At 40.2% G+C, this 16,689-nt stretch overlaps 1 protein-coding gene across 5 annotated transcripts in view; it reads right to left on the bottom strand.

Annotated features, from left to right (window-relative positions):
* Positions 1 to 16,689, bottom strand: part of B3GALT5 (beta-1,3-galactosyltransferase 5) — a 38,448-nt gene that overhangs the window by 20,145 nt on the left and 1,614 nt on the right. For 3 of the 5 annotated variants that reach the window (XM_038581524.1, XM_038581521.1, XM_038581525.1), the window contains exon 2: positions 1,391 to 1,504. The gene's annotated coding sequence lies outside the window, so the exon portion shown is untranslated. Of the gene's footprint in view, positions 1 to 1,390; positions 1,505 to 6,604; positions 6,626 to 13,599; positions 13,620 to 16,689 lie in introns of those variants that run through there. The other 2 variants (XM_038581523.1, XM_038581522.1) reach the window with 2 other exon arrangements.

The following is a 16,689-nucleotide window of genomic DNA, read 5'->3' as shown; positions in this document are numbered from 1 at the left end:
CTGTGATGTCAGGTGCTTCTGTCCAAGCTTTTCTTCTTGTAACTTCCATACTCTTCGGCTTCTATGGGGTACCCATCATCTCTACTCCAACCTCCCTGATTTTTCTCTGTGGCTCTCCTTTGTTGACTCCTTTTCTTCATCCTGCCCCTAAAATTCAGGTGTGCCCCTGACCCTCTCTTCTGTTTGATACAACCCCGCTCATCCACTCCCATGGCTATACACAAAATAATCCCCAAAGCCATACTGTCCTTCACACTTTTTGCCTAACTCCAAATCCAACTACAACTGGACATCTCACAGACATCTCAAGTTTCACTCTTCTGAAACTGAAGGGCCTTGGAATCCACTCAGTGACACAAGCACCAGACCCATGGCCATTTACAGTTTTATCTCACAGACTCTAGACTTAACCACCTGCACTCTAGCCTCCATGCTATCAATCAGAAGAACATTCCCCAAACCAAAAGTCCAATAGCATTGCTTTTCAGTGGCAGTCCATCACAGCGCACCCTACACCTCTACCACAAAATGGCTTGAAGTTCCGTGAATGTACCATTTTGTCTCACACAGCCTATCTAATAAAGTCCTTTGAATCCCTTCACGTCCAGCTCAAACTTTTCCCCTACAGAGAAGGAAGCTTGATCACTTCCCAGTGAAGAGGCTTGACCAATTCCCTTCTCAGCACCACAGTTCCTTGTACCTACCTTTACTACAACTCTGCCAACCACAGCTATTTTTTTAAATAGCTCTCTCCAACTTTAAGCGATTTGAGACAAGAAAAAAAAATTTTCATGTTTATTTAAATCTCAATATCTTATAACACACCTTTGACATAATAGATGCTCAGTAAATATTCACTGAACATGTAAATATTTACTCTTATGAGTTTGACTGTGTTTCTCTCTGCCAAATTCATATGCTGAAGTCCTAATCCCCAGGACCTCAGAATATGACCTTGTTTAGAAGTAGGGTCATTGCAAATGTAATAAGATGCAGCCATGCCAGGGTAGGATAGGCCCTTAATCTAGTATGACTGGTGCCCCTCTGAAAAGAAATATGGACACACACACACACACACACACACACACACAGAGAGAACACCATGTAAGATGAAGGCAGAGATCAGGGTGATGCTTCCCAAGCCAAGGAACATCAAGGACTGATATCAAACCACCAGAAACTGGTGGAGAGGCCTGGAGCAGATTTTCTCTTGTGGCCCTCAGACCCCACCCTCCACAACTTGACCTCAGACTTCTGGTCTCCAGAGTGTGAGGCAATAAACCTCTCTTGTTTAAGCCCTGTAGCCTGCGGTACCTTGTTAAGGCAGCCCTAGGACACTTATACATTTACTAAAGAATAAATGGATAAAATGACTCAAAGCCATTATTACCTGAATATCTGCAGTGTGCTTTTAGCGTGCTTTGCCAAGCAGCAAACACAATAGCAGTGTTAGACAGAGTTCCGCCCACGAGCAAGGAGTCCTGTCAGGGTGTTCCTCCTCTCTCTGTGAAGACATTGAAAGGGAAAACGGTTTTTTCCACATAATTTTTCCCCACTAGATTTTGTTTCTGTTTGGAGAAAACTCAACAGGGAGGAATAGTTATCAAAGACAAATGGTTACATTAAAAAAGACTTAAAAAAATAAAAATAAAAAAATAAAAAAGACTCAAGAACAGCTCGGTGGAGGCTCTCTGTCCATTCAGCTGTGTCCTGCCCTTCCTTTGGTATTTGTGCCTCATCCTGCCTCCTGGGCCCCCCCTTTCCTCCTTGGGCCCCCTCTAGGCAATCACAGCTCTTCAGTGCATCTATGAAAACCATGTTCCCAGAGACAGAAAAAGAAAATGTTAACATGCAAACATCATCTCTAGTCAAATGCCACTCACCCCCTCGTGTCTTTTGGTTCTTCTCCTTGAAAACCCAGCATGGATGCCATGGATCAATAGGAGAGGCCAGAAATGTGTGAGAGAGAAATTTCACTGACCTAAATAACCCATGCTCAAATGCTGACTGAGTCACTGTCATGTGTGTGTGTCGGGGAGTGTGGCTAAGATTGTCACAGGGAATATTAACAGAACCAGGACCCAGATGCTCAGGAAATCCCCCCTGTGACACCTGAGTTTCTTGTGGGATCTGCTTCCAGTTCACTCACATTCCCTGTGCTCCAAATCTGGCTGAAAGTACATAGCTTTCCCTAAAGATAATTCTGGCAGGAAAACCACAGATTTTAATGTGAAATGATTCACAGTGAAAATATGACACTTTTTTAAAGTTCATTAAAATTGTTAAACATTGGTGGGTTTGTTAGAGAGTCGTCCTGTTCCACTTAACAACACCTCCTCATTTTTTCACTGGTATCTGGCTCTGGGTGCTGGTTGTTACACAACGAGTAGGGACTACTTTTCTATAAAAAAAACAAAACTGCCCCCAAGAGTTTTATTGAGAATATATATTCTATTTTAATAATAAAGAGAAACAAAACACATCAGTTAGAGAAACAGGAACTCAAATTTTGAATAAAATAAGTGAATTACAAGATTTTCAAATCCTACTCATTTTCATTTTAAACCAGTATTTCCATTATTACAACTACATGTACTTCTGAATAGCAATGCAACTGTATACAGACTTAAGAGGAAAACAGTAGGCTATCATCCTAACCATAAAGCAATAAAGGAATTAACATTAAGTTTAATCAAGATTATACTTAGAAATAAAGAAAATTGACTAAGAGGTCAAAGGAGAAATTAAATGTGTAATAACAAAGTACTATAAAATGAAACAAACGAGACCACCACATATCATTCCTTAGGATGTGTTCAAAGTTGCTTTCAGAGGCAAACGCATAGCCTTAAGCATTTTCATTATTAAAGAAAAGAAAATTTTTAAAAACTAAGCTCTCGGGCAGCCCCAGTGGCCCAGCGGTTTAGCGCCGCCTTCAGTCCGGGGTGTGATCCTGGAGACCCAGGATCGAGTCCCACATGTCAGGCTTCCTGCATGGAACCTGCTTCTCCCTTTGCCTGTGTCTCTGCCTCTCTCTCTCTCTCTCTCTCTCTCTCTCTGTCATGAATAAATAAATAAAATCTTAAAAAAAAAAACTAAGCTCTCAAAGAATTTAGAAAATAAAAATTACAGAAAAGAGCAGGGATGATAAAACCAAAACCAGTACTGAATTAATTCAAATATTAAAACAAAATATTACTAAGAAATATGCACATATCCTCTCTTTAAAATGGACTAAGCCCTTGTATATCCAATAAAGGGAAAGGTGGCAGAAAAAAATACAATGAAAAATGAGAAAATAAGATATTGAGAGTCCTATGTTTGGAACCCAGGGAACTGATCAAATCTTAAGTCAATCACTTGCTAGTTATGAGACTCTGAGGATATTTACCTTACTAAGGCTCCATTTTCTCTATATATGAGAAATGCAAAACTTGTAAAATTAGAAAGTAGTGCTAACTACTTCCTAAAGTTTTTGTGAAAAGCAAGTAAATACTTCACAGTTCCCAAGAACTAGTAAGCACTCAGGCAACACTCTAGATCATTCCTAAGGCTTATATGATGCTAGTTTGTTTGATTCATAAATCCCTACAATCTCATCTTAACTTTTCCCAGGATATAATCATTTGATGTAGTCCACTGTACATGATGACATTTGCAATTCCATCTTCAAAATAATGCAATTCATAGAAATTGGTAAAAATACAAATTCTTACATTTGAAGTGGAATTCACATGGTTGTTAATGAGCTGGCGAGGGGGCAGCTGATGTGCAATGATCTGACAAGAGTCAAATGTCCTCCAAAACATATGTCCCTACAGCACAGTTGTGTGCTGCAAGAAGCCTCCTACTAAAATGTAGAGAACTGACCTGTTTAGATCTGACTGCAGAAAGCAAAGATTAAAATGGCAAGAGTGAGACAATGTCTGGGAACAGAGTAATGAAGAGCAAAGAAGAGAATTTAGAAAACATGAGTCAGGAGGGGGGAAATGGAGGTAGAAAGGGTTCAACTGGATACATAGGAGAAAAACCACATTAATGTCCCAACACTAGCTAACAAGAACAACTCCTGCATGCCAGCAACTGTTCTGAGTGCTTTTCATATGATTACTCACAAGTTGTCCCCACACATTTACAAGATGGGCTCCAATGTTCCTTTTGAAAGGAAACCCGTAGAAGTCACCAGCCTGGGTTGTGGAGTGAGTTAATGGTCAAAGTCAGCATCTACAGCCAAGCTAAGGTGCCCCAGGACCCACAGTCCTCAGTCCTACATCTGCTTCTCACTCCCCTTCTCAGAGCCACAGAGAGTGCCCCAGGGACCAAAGATATCTAAAGAAGGAAGGGCCATCATCAGTGTCAATCCTATAGAAGACTGTGGGGTCAGAAGCTTCCAAACTTCCACAATGCAGCTTCAGTGGAGTAACTGTGGCTAAAATCAGGCAGCAGATGCCAATCCTTCAGGAAGAAAAGGAAGGCAATGGGGGAAGGGAGCTTAAACAAAACTACCCATACCAGAAGCCAACAGCTAAAGAGATGAGGGTCCAAAACATGGATGGGAAGGAATGGAGCCAGTTGGTCCAACCAGAAAACAGGACAAGCAAGATGGTGATAAATGATGGTTGATGGAGAAATACAAGGAGGAGAGCACGGCAGAAAAGAAATTAATGCTGCCAACATCTTTCCCAGAAGTAAGGTTTAGGACAGTAAGAGAGTCTTATCTGTTAACATCATCAAAACTACAAAACTTATCAAAACTTAGCATCAACAACAACAAAAACTGATCAAAAATCAGGCAATGGACTTGAATAGGCAGTCCCCCACAAAAGATATTCAGATGGACAACAGATGCATGAAAAGATGCTCAGACATCACTCATTATCAGGGAAATGCAAATCAAAACCACAATGAGATACCACTTCATACCTGCTAGGATGGCTATCACAAAAATAAATTTTAAAGAATTAACAAGTCCTGGCAAGCTTGTGGAGAAACTGGAGCCCACTCTTGTGCTGGTGGGAATGTAAAAATGATGCAGGACTCTGGGAATGTAAAAATGGTGGGAATGTAAAAATGATGCAGGACTCTGGGAAACAGTATGGCAATTCGTCAAAGAATGAAACATGGAATTACTATAAGGTACAGTAACCCCACTTCTGGGTACCATCTAAAAAAGAAACAGGGAAAAAAATTTAAAAAAAAAGAAAAAAGAAAGCAGGGACTTAAAAAGTTATTTGTACACCCATGATCATGAACAGCAGCATTCACAACAGTCTGAAGGTGAAAATAACCCAAAAGTCCATTAAGAGATGAATGGATAAAGAAAATGTGGTCTATCCAGACAGTGGAATGGTTTTCAGCCTTAAAAGGAAGTACTTTCTGATACTTGCTACAAACATGGATGAACCTTGAAGACACATCGCTAAATGAAATAAGCCCATCATAAAAGGACAGACACTGTATGATTCCATTTATAAGAGGTCCCTAGCATAGTCAGATGTATAGAATCAGAAAGTAGAATGGTGGTCGCCAGGGCCAGGGGGACTGTGGGTTTCCTTTTGGCATGATAAAGGTGTTCTGCATTAGACATTAGGGATGGTAGGAAAATATTGTAAATGTACTAAATGTCATGGAATTGTAACTAATGTGGCCAACATAATTTATGTATATTTTACCACCATAGTAAAAAGAAAACAAGGGGTTCATTGAATTGCAAGTTTTGTGAGTAAAATTTATATTGGTATTGAACTCTGGTAAAAATTGTTCAAAAAATAAAAATAAAAACTGTTCATAAAATCTCAAAAAAGGAAAAAAAGAATCAAGGTTGAAGGGAAACCGAGATCAGAGCTAGAAGGCATATGGAGGCCTTTCTATCACTGTAGGGCAAGTTTTCCCAAACCGTGCCCACCAGACACCAAGAGGACCTGTGTGTGTTTGGGGGCAATGCTTAGGGGTGGGAGAGAAGTTGATTGCAAGTTGGGGGACCAATGGATTAAACAAAATTAGACAGGCTTCTTCACTGCAAGACTTTTTGGAAACTTTACGAAGTTAACGTTCAGAGTAAATTTCAAAAAGAAGTTTCATAGGCAGGTAGCCCAAATTTCTTTGATCTCAGAACAGTTTGTGAGGAACACATCCCACAGACTAATGAAGAAACCAAACAGATAAAGAAAAGATTGACCAAGTGGGGTTATAGCTGGGTCAACAGCAGGAGAGGTGGGTCAGCAGGTGAGAGCCACAGACTCTATGAATCTGAGTAAGTAGGAACCAGCCACATGAAAAATGCCTTTCCGGGATGCCTGGGTGGCTCAGGGGTTGGGTGCCTGCCTTCAGCTCAGGTCGTGGTCCTGGGATCCAGAATCAAGTCCCACATCAGGCTCCCTGTGAGGAGCTTGCTTCTCCCTCTGCCTGTGTCTCTGCCTCTCTCTCTCTCTCTCTCTCTCTCTCTCTCTCTCTCTCGGTGTCTCTCATGAATAAATAAATAAAATATTTTTTAAAAAATGCCATTCCAACCTCATAATTCAGCTTCTCTAACCATTTAAACCTCCCCTATTATGCTTGGCATTATCAGTTTTCATTAGCCTGAAAAAGCTCCTCCACATCTTACCTGATGGAATCACGTGCGCAAACCACCTTGCTTTGGCATGCCACACTGTGCTGCAGATGACCCAAAAAAGAGATTCAATGAGACAAGTGTTAATAGCATGTGTTAGAAGTCAGGAAAAAGTGCCCATCAGTCAATGGACATTATAGACATAAGTGCTACAATGTAAATCTAAAACAGGAAGCAGAAGTCTGTCAAAGAATAATGGAGACGATTACTCACTTTGCATATAGTTTAGTTATTTTTCATATAAATTATTTTCTCCCTTGGGAGAGTCAGCTGGAAAAGTGACTCTTAGAAACAAAACCATGATTCACAAGAGAGTCAGGATGGAAAGAAAAAGCTACAGTCCTAGATGATAAATCTTACTTGCTCATTTTGGCGGGTCACCTGATTAGTTAATAACTAGCAAAGAGGGAAATTCAGCATTGTGTCCTTGAGAAAGCCAAATAAGTATCAAAAAATTTCAATTTCAGTTATTTATGGGTTCTCCAGGAAACTCTGAGAGTGCACTAAGGAGCACTGGTGACAGGCTGTACCTATGACATGTTGACCACCACCCTTCCATCCACTTTAGTAAGGCTAGCCCTCTACCACTTATTTGCTTCTTTCAAATTTCTCAGTTCCTTAATCCATGTCTAACTATAATAGGCACATGTTTCTCTACAAAGCTATCAAACACCTGGGCACTATGCCAGGCTTCATACAAAACTGGGGCACTGGGTGGCTCAGTCAGTTAAGCATCTGCCTTCAACTCAGGTCATGATCCCAGGGTCCTGGAACTGAGCCCCTTATCCGGCTCCCTGTTCAGTAGGGAGCCTGCTTCTGTCTCACCATCTGCAAGCCCCCCTGCTTGTACTCTCTTGCTCATTCTCTCTCTCTCAAATAAATAAAATCTTTGAAAAGAATAAGAACTAGGATACTGAACGCCTACTCTGACCTACTGCTCATTGCTTGAATAATATTATCAACTAATATTGCTTAAATGTGTAATAGGCTATCAAGGCATTTGTTTCTCTATTTTGTCCACACTAACATAAAACAGTTCAAACTGGCCACAAATAGACAAGCAACATTCAAATGAAAAGCACAACTCTTGGCATATTCCTTGAAAGTGGTAGCCAGGGGGAAAAACACTAATTCTGTAAAAAAAAAAAAAAAAAAAAAAAACGATTTTGCATGTACATTTAACTGGGGTGGTAAAATTAGTGGAAAGGTAAGGAACTGAAATTCATAAACATCTTATTTTTATTCAGCTCCCTTCCCAAGCCAGAGAAAAGTGAACAGAGGTATAAATAGGAAACCTCAAGGAAATGAGGGAAATGGCCCTCTAGAGTAAAATAAGGTCAAATCTCTACAGCTGCCTTTCCAACTTCCAAAGGGTGAAGAAAGGCCCAACAGAAAGGAGAATTATTACCACCCCCAAAGATAATTGCCTCCAATAGAGCCAGAACTTATCAAAAGTCAAAGGAGATGTAGCAGACAGGTTAAGTGGGTCAACTTAATACTGTAAGAGTTCCTGAAGAAAAGAATAATGGGAATAGCTGAGAAGAAATATCAGCTGAGAATCTTTCAGAATGCAAGATGGGAGTCCTCAAATCAAAACTGCAGCCTGAATATCCATCATCATAGATGAAGGTCAGTCTACACCTCAACACAACCTAGTGAAACTGCAGAACATCAAAGGCAAGTAGAAAGTCTCAAAGGCTACCAGAGAAAGACAAACTATCCACAAAAGCCTGACAATCAGATACACAGAAATCTCCCATGACTGATAATATGTCAGAAGATAATGCAGTGTTACCTTCAAAACACCAGAGGGAAATAATTGCCCATCTCAAATTTTATACCTAGTTAAAATAACATGAAAGAGTGAAGTCATAATTAAAACATTTTCAAACACACAAATAGGAATTTTATCGCCATATAGCCTCACTAAAAGAATTATTAATGGATGCACTTCAGCAAGCTATACAAACCCAGGCCTATATCAAGGAATACAGGACACAACAATGAGAAATTGACCAAATATGTGGTTAAATTTAATTTATGTCTGTAACAATAAAATTTTTCATTTTTAAAAAGTTAAAGCCAAACACTAGGCAACATTTATAAAGGAGAGAGACCATTTGACAATTAAAGTTTACTAAGATCCTTGTCAAGACAGGGAGGTTGATAGAAATACTGAAAATCTTTAAATTATTTATGGTTAAAACACATGACTCAAAATTAAGGATAATCACTAAAAGAGTGGAAATACAGTCTGTAGCTTGAAAACCAACACAGGGTTGGGACTGGGAACCCAACAAAGTTTACTTATTCAACAGGAAACAAATAATAAAGATAACTAAAGAATAAACTTAGTAAAGAGAAAACACAGGAGATAATAAAATTAAGTACAAGTACTTCAGAAATCATAAATAGATTAAATTCACTTATTCAAAAACAGAATTTATCAGATTGCCACAAAAAAAAAATCTGTCCATGAGCAGATTCAAATGACATACCCTAAGTAAAGATACAAAGCCAAGCAGGAAAGACACCTGCAAGAATCAAGGTCAGAGGAAGCCCTAGTGCAGCCACGTGAAGCAGAAGAGAATTCAGGCCAAAAGCATCCATACAACACAGCAGCTCACCGTGTGATTTTATGATATAGATCCTTGAAAAACATGTAAACTTGTTGCAGCATAGTCTCAAAACATATAACAGGAAACCTGACAGTATTATAAAGATAAATTGTATTTTCATACATCTTCTCAGAAAATAACACAAGCAAACCAAAAACAAATGATAATAATGATCTGATGAAGAAACTGATAAACTCTATTCAATAAGTAGGGAAATAGGGAATAAATAAATCAGCAGATTCTCTATAATGTTTCATGTAGATAACTGTATTTGACATTTTGGTTATTTGTGTCTCCCCAGCATATGAGAGGGTTTCACTTCCTAAACTTTCGAAGTTAGACTCAGCCATCTGACTTTTTCAGGCCAGTGCAATAGGAGCTGAAGTGCTAAAGGCTGAGAGACTTCACTGCAGATGCTTGATTCTCTAGCTCTCTTTGCACTGCTTGGGTGAGTAAACGTTGATACAAACATGCCATACGATCCAAGCAGCGTTAAATGATAAATCAGTATATAAAGGACAGCTGCCTCTAAAAGTAGCTTGAATTGGCAATACACTTTGCCTATGTGAAAACAGACTTACAGCATTAAGATCTGAGATTTGCAGGTTGTTTCTATGGCATAATCTAGGCTATTTGATCTGACACAATATTGTCTGCAAATAAGAACAACTTCGTTTCTTTTCTGGTCTTATTGCACAGCTAGAAGCTCAAGTACCATGTTGAATATAAAGCACTGATAATGACACCCTTGTTTTGCTCTTGACTTTAATAATTCTTTTAAGGCTTACCATTAATATGATGGTAGGCATTTCAATAAATGTCTCGGACAAATTAAGAAAGCTCCCTGCTTTGTCAGGAACTAGTGCTGAAATTTATTGATTCTTTTATTTTGGGCTGCATCGTTTGAGGTAATCATGTATTTTTCCCTCCTTTAACTTACTGATGTCATATATTAATAAAAACCTGATGTGTTATTTAGGAACTTTCCATTTGTGTTTAGAAGCAACACTATTTTTTTAAGATTTTATTTATTTATTCATGAGAGAGAGAGAGAGAGAGAGAGAGAGAGGGAGAGGCAGAGACCCAGGCAGAGAGAGAAGCAGGCTCCATGCAGAGAGCCTGATGGGACTCAATCCCGGGTCTCCAGGATCACACCTGGGGCCAAAGGCGGTGCTAAACCACTGGGCCACCCGGGCTGCCCTAGAAGCAACACTATTAATTATTTTATTTTCTTTTAGTGCGGCCATCTGAAGTTGAGAATTTTTCTGTTTCTTATAATAGCTTGCACAATGAAAGGGTTGCTTTTTGTTGTTCCCTTAAAATTTAGTGAAGTTCATCTCTAAATCTTTCTAGGGTTATTGTCTTTTAGGATGGGATCAGGTATAATTCTGATTATAAATTCAGTGTGTTTCAGATGCCTGGGTGGCTCAGCGGTTTGGTGCCTGCCTTTGGCCCAGGGCGTGGCCCTGGAGTCTCGGGATGGAGCCCACGTCCGGCTCCCTGCATGGAGCCTGCTTCTCCCACTGCCTGTGTTTCTGCCTCTCTCTCTCTCTCTCTGTCTCTCATGAATAAAAAAATAAAATTTTTAAAATAATAAATAAATAAATAAATAAATAAATAAATAAATTCAGTGTGTTTCATTGTTATTTTTTATTCAGGACCTAGTTCTTCTTCAGTGAACTTTGTTATTTTTACAAAATGATCTATGTTTTGAAAGGTAACAGCACAAAATTGTTTTTAATATTCTATTACGATTTAAAATTGTCATTTCTCAGGGCACCTGGCTGGCTCAGTCATTTGACCATCGACTCTTGATTTCGACTCAGGTCATGATCTCAGGGTCATGTCAGGCTTCATGCTCAGTAGGGGGTCTGTCTGAGATCCTCTGTCCCTCTCCCTTTGCCCCTTCTTCCTTTGCTCATGCTTGCTCTCTCTCTCTCAAAAAAAAAAAAAAATTAAAAATAAAAGTGTTGTCTCTCCATGGTTGTGCACCTTATTTATTTTTAATACAATTTATTTATGCTCTTTTCTCTTTTTCGTTAAATCTTGCTGGGCTTTATGTCCCTGGTTTTTCTAACAAATAGTTTTTGAGTCTGCAAACACTGCTGTCTGCTTTATTCTCTATTTCACTCATTGCTACTCGTATCCTCATTTTTCCTTTCCTAGCCTTTTAAAGGTTAACTTTGTCTTTTGTCTAACTTCTTGAATTACACACCTAATATATTTTAAATCCTAACTCAGTTGTATGTTTGAAATACTTCATAATTTGAAAAAAAATTTAATGCTTTCAAGCTACATTCTGAATTTGGAGGCAATCTAAAACCCAAGCGTACCCTGAAAGCAACTCTTCATACAATTACAGGATGCACAAAGAGAATCTAAACCCAGCAATCACAATTAGCCACAATTCCAGCTCCGCCTCCTTTGTATCCTCAGGCAACAGCAAAGCAGATAAAACATGATATCCAGAACACAAATTAAAGCTCCAAGCAGAAAAGAAATAATTCTCACATAAGGAGAAAAGCAACCAAGGATAATTCATTCACATTATATCTGAAGGTAGAGCAGAACCTGCCCTTCTTAAATATAATTGATGTAAAGAGAAACAGCAAACAGGCATAACACCACAGAAAAGAAAGGACAGCAAAGGGAAGGAAATGTGGGAAAGACAAATGAAGAAGCCAGTCTAGAGAAAAATATATTCCCAGCAGTGAGTTACAAGTTCTCACATGGGTCCCGGTGATACTCAGTGAACGCCGGGGAAATATCCCTGGATGGGTTGATATGTCTCCATCCCTGGCTCCATCTCCAGATGGAACATGTTTGGCCTTGAGGTTGATTTGGAATATTTCATTAGAAACTGGATTGAAAAAAAAAAAAAAAAGAAAGAAACTGGATTGATTAGTACTATCAACAATGATTTTAAAAGTTAAAAAAATAAAAATAAAAATAAATAAAAAAATAAAAGTTGTCAGCACATGGGCTGCCTGGGTGGCTCAGTTGGTTGGGCATCTGCCTTCGGCTCAGGTCATGATCACAGGGTCCTGGGATCAAGTCCCACATCAGGCTCCCTGCTCAGTGGGGAGTCTGCTTCTCCCCATCCCTATGCTTCTCCCCATCCCTATGCTTCTCCCCACCGCTTGCTTGTGTTCTTTCTCTCTCCCTCTGTCTCAAACTAATTTAAAAATCTTGGACAGCCCGGGTGGCTCAGCGGTTTAGCGCTGCCTTCAGCCCAGGTCGCGATCCTGGAGACCCAGGATGGAGTCCTGTGTCGGGCTCCCTGCATTGAACCTGCTTCTCCCTCTGCAAATGCTGCCTCTCTCTCTCTCTCATGAATAAATAAATAAAATATTTTTAAAAATAAAAAAAATATTTTTTTAAAAACCTGTCAGTGTAATACCATGCACTTTAAGCTTTAAAAACGTTGACCACAGTCCAAGCTACCAAAAAGGAAAAAAAAAAAAAAGCTTTTTACAATTTTACAATAAATGATCTGCGGCTATAAGACATTAAGAACATGAAATCAGCAAAACAAGAACAAAAGCATGAGACGACAATGGGAAAAAAGAGTAAAAAAGGAACCTGCAGAGCTCAGGAACCATATGGAGAGCCAAAGCTCCACAACAAAACAAACAAATAAGGGACAAATAGTAAGAAACAGGGCAGACAGCTGTCAACTTCAATAGGAATGCCCAGGAATGGCTTCAGATAATTGCAGAGAGTCAGAAGTTCAATAAAAGGGTCAGGGACCAAAATTTAGACAACAAATGAAATACCGTGCCCCTGTCATTGGTCACTGTATTCCAGCAATTTTGCTGTTTCACAAAGCTGCTCGGGCACTTTTTTTGGCAATTCTCTTTAAAACCAAGGTTTATTTTTTTTTTAATTCAATAAAAGAAAACTAATTTTGTTGCTTTATCTTCATGCCTCATTCTTGACCCAAAACAATCTTATTCATCATGGTAAAGTGCTCAGCACAAAATGAGCAAATAACAATAACAGTAAAATATAATGGCTGCTTGTGTAGCTCTTAATTACATCCTGGCACTGTTCTAAAGCTTTATCCATATAGAGCCATTTAATCCTCCTACCTCTCCCAACTATGAAATAAGCACTATTAGCTCGGATTTCAATGGAGGAAACTGAGGCACAGAGAAATTAAGGAACATGCCCAGGGTCACACAACAAGTGGTTGGCAGAGCTGGGACCGTGAACCTGGGCATCAGGCTTCGGAGCCCAAGCTCTTCATCTCTACATGAGTATTTACTGAATAAGTAAATGGATGATCAGCTACTTTATTTTCTGAATTCGGTCCCAAATAACTTCTGGTGAAAATTCTGGTTGATTTGTTTTCAAAATGAGTCTCATTACCTGACACCCAAATCTCCTGATCCTGGATTTCCACTGAAGGCCATGTGGGTTGCCAAGATCTCCATAAGTCATCTCGGCCATCCTCTCCTCTGGCCTCTTCAGACACAGACTCAGACATCTCTCGCTGCCTTCAGGCAGAGAAAAGTCATCAGAAGAGGACCACTGGAGACCAGTCACAGAGCTTGAAGGAACCCTGTCCTCAGGCCAGCAGCAAAGGAGAAGAGCCTGGAATTAAGGGTGCTGGGAAGAGCCCTCACCCTTTTGAGGGGCTTTCCTAGGGACAGAAAGAGGAGAAGCAGAAGCGGGGGTGGGGGGAGGAGGTAAGGTGGGGAGAATATTACAGGAGGTCACAAGCCTGGGGTCCCTCAAGGGCATCAGTAAGAGAGAGAAGCAGAAACAAGGCTCCTGGAAGCTCCTGACTGTGGACAGTTATCCCTGTGGACAGGGATGTGGTAGTTCAAGGTGTGTTGGGTTCACATCCCCATCAGCATCCTGGTCATCTGCAGAGAGGCTGACAAGGACCAAGCAGGGTTTCACAGCCACTGGAACCAGGATTCAGGATCAGGATCTAATCCCGGTAGAAAACCAAGTAGAAACTTGATCCAAAGCCCTGTTAAATGGACAGGCATCCTGGAGATGCAAAAGGTTCCCCTGAGGCCCCAGAGCCCCAAGGCCAACTCCGAGCTCAGGAAGGCAGCGATGGAGCCCCTGCAACCCTTCCAGGATTGGTCTGGCCTAATCTGCAGCTGCTAGTGCCAGTCTGGCAAGCCCAAGGAAGGAGAGCCGCCCACTGATGTCCTCTGATGAAAGGATGAAGATTATCATCTGCTCGAGGAAGCTTGGTCAGGTGTGGAGACTCTCATAAAATCAGATATCAATAGTAGTCCTTGTTTCTTCAAAGTACCTACTTGGAAATAATACAAAAGAAATGGTACCCATGTTCTGGAAGGAACTTTGTGAAGACAACACTGTCCTTGTCAATGTTTTGAGATGACAACTTAGTGAAATACCGTTATGATCTGAGTTGCATTTGCAGAAGCTTAATGTCAGTAGGCCACAAAAGTTTGCTTTTTTAATTAACCTAACAAAGGAACTATAAAAGATGAGTTGACTTGAAAAGGGGAAAAATAAGGGGTGCCTGGGTGGCTCAGTGGTTGAGCATCTGCCTTTGGTTCAGGTTGTGATCCCGGGGTCCTGGGATCAAGTCCCACATTAGGCTCCCCACAAAGAGTCTGCTTCTCCCTCTGCCTATGTCTCTGTCTCTGTCTCTCTCTGTCATTCATGAATAAATAAATAAAGCCATTTTAAAAAGAAAGAAAAGGGAAAAATGCAAGACAGAAAACAGGTCTTAAAACATATGCAGCCATTCCTTAAAAGAAGAGATAGATACCAATTTTTTTTTAACCTACTGCACATTACACCTGCAGGACTTATTTATCCCATAACCAGAAGTTTGTACCTTTTGATGCCCTGTACCCATTTTCCCCACCTGCTCTCACCCTGCCTCTGGCAACCACCAGAACATTCTCTTCCCTCTATGAGTTCAGTTTAGGGGTGGTTTTTTTTTAGATTCCACATATAAGTGAGAGCACTTGTCTTTCTCTTTCTGATTCATTCCACTAAGAGGAAGATATTAAATACTTTCTCTGAAATAATTTGCATATTACATGCACCTGTTTAAGAAGAAACATCATAAAAGATGTGCACATACAAGACTATATAACTTCACTAAAATATTTTATCACATGCAAAGATGAGCAGAATCAGTACACATTTACCCACAAATGTGACTCTAGGAATTTCCACCTATAAAATAGTCTACAGCCATCCCCACCCCCAGCACTCACAGGAATATGACACCTCCCCAGATGCCTATCTTCATTAATTCACCTCCTGCACCTCATGAAATAAGGGCAGAAACAGCAAATGAGGGAGATGCGGTTGCAGTGATGTTAATATTTACAACAGGCAAATACATAACAGGGACTTTTGTAAGTTTGTCATGCTAACATAGAGGAAGGGTGAAAAATAACTTCACGACATCCGATTACTGCAGACTTAGAAAGGGGTTTCTATTGGAGGCTGTATTAATCCCCAAGTCAGACACCTAAACAGAAAAAAAAAAAAAAAGTAAAACCAATAGGATTTAAAAAAAAAGTCAGATGCAATATTTACTGCACACATTTAGCCTGCATGACACACACACATGCATGCACATGACTGACACAGATATTATGAGAAAGACTCATTATAAAATCTTAAAGCATCTCTCTCCACTTAGAAATGACCTAAAGAGATATCCTTCTAGTCCTTTCCACAAGGCCAAAACCGCTACTACGGCTTCTTCATGAAGAGACAGACACCCTTTGCAACCTCCCACCTATCAGCGCTCCATAAACCCCACTGCAGGGAAATGCCTGCGCAGACTGCTAGGGGTTGGGCTTTGTTCCTCAGAAGGAGTTATTGATTTTAAGGGAAAGATCTTTCTTTTTTTTTCTTAAGATTTTTATTTTATTTATTCATGAGAGACAGAAAGAGAGAGAGAGGCAGAGACACAGGCAGAGGGAGAAGCAGGCTCCATGCATGAAGCCTGACATGGGACTCGATCCCCGGTCTCCAGGATCAGGCCCTGGGCTGAAGGCAGCACTAAACTGCTGAACCACCCAGGCTGCCCAGGGTAAGATGTTTCTATCCTGTTAATTCTCCCATCCTATGTTTGCACCATGCCCACCCCGTAACACCACTTCCTCAAGTGTGTGTGGTATGAGTAGAGATGATACTTTGTAAATGAATATACTATCAATAGCAAAGATAATAATAATGACCCAATTAAAAACTGGGCAAAGGACCTGAATGGACATTTTTCCAAGGACATCCACATGGCCAACAGGTACATGAAATGATGCTCAACATCATTCATCGTCAGGGAAATGTAAGTCAAAACCACAGTAACAATAACCTCACACCTGTTAGGATGTCTATTATCAAAAAGACAAGAGAGAACAAGTGTTGGCCAGGAAGTGGGGAGGAGAAGGAGACCCTGGTGCAAACTAGCACAGCTACTATGGAAAACAGTAAGGAGGAAAGTAA

The sequence above is a fragment of the Canis lupus genome, chromosome 31, assembly GCF_011100685.1.
Source record: "Canis lupus familiaris isolate Mischka breed German Shepherd chromosome 31, alternate assembly UU_Cfam_GSD_1.0, whole genome shotgun sequence".
Classification (NCBI taxonomy): Eukaryota; Metazoa; Chordata; class Mammalia; order Carnivora; family Canidae; genus Canis; species Canis lupus.
Note: the sequence above shows the minus strand (reverse complement) of the source record. Positions and strands in the feature narration are given on the sequence as shown.